Source organism: Limanda limanda, chromosome 8, assembly GCF_963576545.1.
Source record: "Limanda limanda chromosome 8, fLimLim1.1, whole genome shotgun sequence".
NCBI lineage: Eukaryota > Metazoa > Chordata > Actinopteri > Pleuronectiformes > Pleuronectidae > Limanda > Limanda limanda.
The window spans coordinates 4,031,307-4,037,372 of record NC_083643.1 but is presented as its reverse complement, the minus strand read 5'-3'; positions in this window follow the sequence as shown (position 1 = coordinate 4,037,372).

Sequence of the window (6,066 nt, the reverse complement as noted above, 5' to 3'; positions counted from 1 at the left end):
AGGTTAAATTGGTATTAATAAGGTAATGACACTCTAAAATGCAAGACAGACCCACCAGGAGTAAAAACAAACAATTATTTCACTCTCATATTATTTAGTGAAAACTTCAACCAATAAAATTCTTCGGACCGAAGGACCTTATTGGCCGACAGACCTGTCTGTTTGCTGCATGGACATGCAGGTTTTCCGTCTGCTTCTTGTGGCGCATTCGGGCCCGCGTCATCAAGGCATGTGAATGTAAATGTATATAACTTACCGAATCCATTGCTTTGGTAAACAAAAACTCACGTGCGTGCGCAGAGGCAGTAGCTTGTAAGTCTGCTTGTAAATAAAGTTTCTTCAAAAAAACACCGTGGATGGGAACGAGGGGGTGGGGCATTGGAGGAAGGCGGGATGATTTGAATGTGCTGTAATTCTCAAATGCAACAAAGGTAAGAGTCCCTTTAAGCACTGAAAATCAACTGTTTTTGTTGTTTTTTCACAGATTTTTCTAGATTTGTTTGAAAAAAACTAACATGGAAAACCAATTGTTAAAACTTCCTTCTATCCACACACACACACACACACACACACACACACACACACACACACACACACACACACACACACACATCAGAGGGCCGCGGATTACTTTCTAGTCAGAATGGTCCCTGGGACAAAACCAGTTGAAATCCCCTGCTTTAGACTTCCAGGTTGTTTCCCGACGTGTCACCGGACCTGTCGATGATCTGCCACAGGTTTGACTGACGAGCGTCTGAGCCGGCGTTGACAGGAAGTGATGTCGGCGAACGCAGCGTGAACGCTCCGACAGTTTGAGAAGAACAAAGAGTTTCATCACATCATCATGAGCCCATTCTGTCCCTGCTGCGAGCCAGGGCCCGAGTCCAGAGGGAGGCAGTGAGCTGATGGACAGACAGACAGACAGAGAGACAGAGAGACAGAGAGACAGACAGACAGACAGACAGACAGACAGACAGACAGACAGACAGACAGACAGACAGACAGACAGACAGGGACCCAGCAGCAGCAGCAGAGGAGAGCTCAGCGCTCAGGTTCAGTCGGGGGGGCTGATCGGTGTCCCCAGAGACGCTGCTGAGCAGATGAGCCGGACAGATGCGATTCATTCATCATTTATCTCCATCGCAGGGACTCACTTTCCTTTCTTCTCTTTACTCCCCCCTCGGTGTCACACTCTCATGGGACCCCCCCCCCCCTCCCTCCCCCTCCTCTCTCCCATCCACCGCCTCTTCATCACCATCATCGTCACCATCATCGTCACAGCAGCAGCAGCAGAAGCATGCGATGATGATGAAGATGTGGTGATGATGGTGATTTGTACTTTAACGTGGAATCGAGTCTCAGTGTTCAGGTAAAGGTTCCTCAGCTCACATGTGACACATCGTGTTCACTTCACTCACCCACTGATCATAAGATACGAACAGTGATGTCACCAGGGTCAACACGTACTACACAAAAAAAAAGGAGGATAGCCCCCTGGTGGCTGACTGCAGTATAGGTCATGAACCCCGCCTCCTCCATGTTAGTGCAGGGAAGAAAGACCAAAAATAAAAATCTAGAAATTAGTACATAAAGCATTAAGTACTCAAAAGGCACTTCTGGCAAGAATGAGTGTTATAATATGGGAAATATATTTAAGTGTGTATTTACAGACGTCAGTATTCATGATTGAAAATCAACAATTACTATATATTATATCACCTCAATATTAACAGCTATGTACCACTTCAGATTGTCCAAACATTTCATTGTTCTTTCATTCTCATATTCATACAGACGACATTGGTCTTCAAATATATAACAGGCTATCTACATTTAATTGTAAAATACAATATTATAAAGTTAGAGGGGAAAGCAAAAGAAGACGCCAAATAATTTGTATGAAGTTCTTATCACGATGGTGTTTGTGCAGATGTTCTCTTTTCTGATAAGTTTGGCTTTAATGATTCATTTGATGCCATAAAGATGATTGACAGCTGAGACTGACTCCTGATTGGTTGAGCAAGATGGCATCGACCTGGTTAAATAAAGGCAAATAAAATTAAAAAAAATCGGAGGGATATGGCTTGGATATTTTCTGGACAACAGGACGGGTGTTGAATTAAATGTGCTGTTGAGTTGCACCATGGGAAATTGAGTGTGTGTGTGTTCGTGTGTGTGCAGGGGGGGGGGGGGTGGGGGGTGTCAACCCATCAGAATGTCTCCACCTCTGCAGCTTTAATCTTCCTCTGTCTCTGAAGAGCCACAGAACTTTATGTGAATGTTAAACTACATCACTGCAGCACCTCTTTATAACTGATCCGCCTCCTTTCTATACATAGAACCTGTTCATCCCTTCTTCTTCTTCACAAGGAGGAGTCGACCTGCAGGAGGCTGGAGGGAAACAACGAGAGGAACCTGCACCAGATCCAGATCGGACAGGAATGAGTCCACTATAGTGTTGCTTTAACCCTTTAACGCATGTTAGGGGGGGATGAAACCCCCTCATGTCCCCCCCCCTCCATCCCTCCAGATGTTCCCCAGCAGCTGGACAGATGTGGTCCGGACACACGTGGGGACCAGGTTCTACCTCTGGGAACAGAAACCCTCTCTCACATGGAAACGCTGAAGCATACAGTTCCTCCCAGCGGGGGGTCGGGCTCCGTGTGGCCGCAGCATCAGCACCACTGAGCCCCATGCTCCGCTGGAGGATGCGGGAGGATGCGGGAGGATGCGGGAGGATGCGGGAGGATGCGGGGAGAGACCCGGGACTCCCGCAACTTCAGAGTCGCATACATCAGAATCAAGTGGGAGGTTATTTTTACGCATCAGTATATTTGCGCCTGTGCCACCTGGTTACGCACGAATCTCCAGGAACAGAAACAGTGATTCTCTCCGCACATTCAACTTCACTAAACCAGAATCCCGCAGATATAGAAGTAATTGTAAAATCACTTACTGAGCAGCAGAGCAACAGGCAAGAAGAGGAGACACGCGGAGTTCATGAGAGAAGCCATGTTGACCCGTGTGTGTGTGTGTCCGTGTGTGTCCGTGTGTGTGTCCGTCCTTCCGAAGAGACTCTCAGCTCCTGCAGCGGAATCCCCCCAAGTTTGTGTCAGTCTGGTGCAAAGAGGAGAAAAGTCCTCGGTCCCGTTGCTCCTCAGTGCGAGCGTCTCCTGCTGCTGCAGATCTGTGTCCTCCTGCCTGAGAGCATCCACGGTGCGTGGAGGGGAGGGGAGTGTCCCTGCCGAGGAGGAGGAGGAGGAGGAGGAGGAGGAGGAGGAGGAGGAAGGTTTTCCACAGCAGCTCAGAGGAGTCCCACATGAGCTGCACTGAGTTCAGGTCCGCTCAGGGCTCATGGTGAAGAAGCAGGAAGGATGTTCAGGAGCAGAGGTGGAGGAAGAATCCAGATGTTTCTGGTACAACAATGTGTAAAGTACAACAAGCAGCAGCCCACTTCTTCAATAAGGAAAAAGATCTTTAGGCAAAGAGATTTAAAGAATATTCGAATAAACTCACTAAAAATTGTTCATGAGGTTGAAACAACTGCTGAAACATCAAGATGAGTTAGTATGAGAATGATATAAAGACCAGATGAATTACAACCACATCAGATATTAATAATTAGAGAATCAGATAGAAATAAATTGTTGATGGATTTTTAATACCGATGCATCAGGTTTAAACACTGTTACATGTGCACTCTACTGGTTTCCAGAGACTCAGATCAACTGGAGCAGATAATTATTACAATTTTTGACATATGGATTCCCAGTTAGACCAATGACAGAAATGTTCTCTATCAGTGGTTGTAAGAGTAAAGCCAATCAGGTGTCCAGTAAGAAGGGTCAGAATGCAATACACCTTTACATCTAAAAGGTGTTTTATTTCATAAACCATCTTTATGTAAATACGTTACTCTGAAAAAGTGATAATAGATGTATTATAGTGGATGAGAAATGTCCTTTATTTCCCTAAAAGCAATGTTTTCTATGTTTAGTAAGTTTTACATGTGATGCACTGATGGTAACTTGTTGGTAATTGTTGTATATTCGTTTAAATTCATATGAGGCACATTTTAAATAAACTGGAAACTAAATAAATGTAGTGAAGTTGTAGAATAATCATATAAACACATGTTGAAGAACCCGCCACTGAATGTGCTGAAGGATAAAAGGAGCCGACTTCAGATGTTGGACTGAAAATAAAGACACAATAAATTAAACAAGTGTTTTTTAATTTTATTCCAAAATGTTGAGGGTAAAAGAAACTGTAAAAGACAACAACTTAACAAGCCGAGGGAAATGAACACAATGGGAAGAAAGAGAAAACAGACAACAGACGGTTTCCTCTTCTTCAGTCAGAATAAACATTTCTCTCTTCTCCTCACTGACATGATCGATCCTCTGTCCGGGTGCAGTGTCGTGAGCTGGATGTTTGCAAACTGAACGCACAGGTTCTCCTCTCGCTGCTGCTTCAGCTGCACTTTCTGATCCAAGTTTTAAACGAAATAAAAGTGTACGATTTAAATGAGATTTTTTTTTGTCGCGCCTGAACATTACAAGTTGTCTAAATGAGATCAAACGTCCAAAACAGATCGAGAACAATAAGGCACTTGCTTGACAAATCCACCTTAACTGGTTCTGAACACAGGGGTCAAATAAACACAGCTTTTGTTTTACAATCAGCAGAAGTGTGAACGCCCTGTTGTGTAATTAAACAACGTGTGTAACTGAGCTGCACACAAACGATCACACACACACACACTTTAAAACAAGATGAAGAATCAGTGCTTTCACAACCGGAACTCGAGCGGAACGACGTTCGGCTCAACGGACAAAGAGCAGGAACGAATTTCTGAACTTCCAAAAAACAAGCGGGGTGAACATCTGCAATCCAAATAAGTGCTGCCTCCTAGAGTCTGTGAGGAGTAACTGCACCTTGAGTTTGACAAACATGACTTTTGAATTTCCTGATTTTAAAAAAAACAAACAAAAAAAACAAAAACAATCATCAGCAGTAACCATTAAAGTTTAGGAAACATTTTTTATAATGTTTAATAACTAGTTTGACAAATTTTAAAGCAAGTATACAAGTCTTACAAATACTAACTGTTATATATATATATAAAAAAAGGGGACTGACAGGAGAAAAGCAGTCGGAGCTGCACACGTGGATAAACTGCCAACTTCTCAACAGGCGCCAAACCATTCAGAATTTAAAGGGGGATTTGTTCCAGCCTGAAGGGCTTTCTGAAATATTTATAAGATTTCACAAATGTGTTTTTTTATTTTATAGTTGTTTCTCCTTTAGCCGGATTTGTTTCCTTCAGAAACTTTCATCGATAAGATTTGTGAAAACAAGGTGAGATGAAAAAAAAAGGTATAATGAGATATGCGTTTCATCCTGAATTCTCCAAACACAAAACAAATCTTATTAACTTTCAGTGAAACAATTCCACGCGCTGATCCTCGCTGAGGCAGATTTGGCCTGTTGAGGTTTTTTTTTGTATTTTTATCTTCAACCTAATAAGAAATAACTGAAAGGAAAAAGATCCCAGCAGCATAACTTGGCTTTGGATGTTTGATTCTTCTGGTTGCTGGGAGTCGCTGGGTTGTTAAAGAGAACTGAGGAGCAACTGAATTCCACTGCAGCTCCGAGAGAAGAGGAGGAAGAGGACGCTGCTCCAGAGAAAGAAAGAAAAGATGCGTCCGAGCCTCGTGTTTGCTCCGATGGACGAGAAACACGGAGACATTTCTGTGCACTTGTGTTGTTTCTGTTGCTCAGAGGCAGCGTCAGCATCACGTCCAGAAACTCAATGTGTGGCTGCCGGGTCGGAGGAACAGAGCGGAGCAAAAAGGAAACCGCAGCGTTTCGCTCAGCTGCACATTCTTTGAGTCTTTTGCACATTTGGATGATGCAACATGAACGGTCTGGTTCTATGCGTCGGGTTGGGTCGGGGGGGTGATCATAATTATCAGGGCTGTGCTGCCGTCTGTGAGGCAGTCGTTTGCTTTTCGATCGGGAGGAAGAGGAGGAGCAGCAGTAACGGAGGTGTGGAAGAACCTA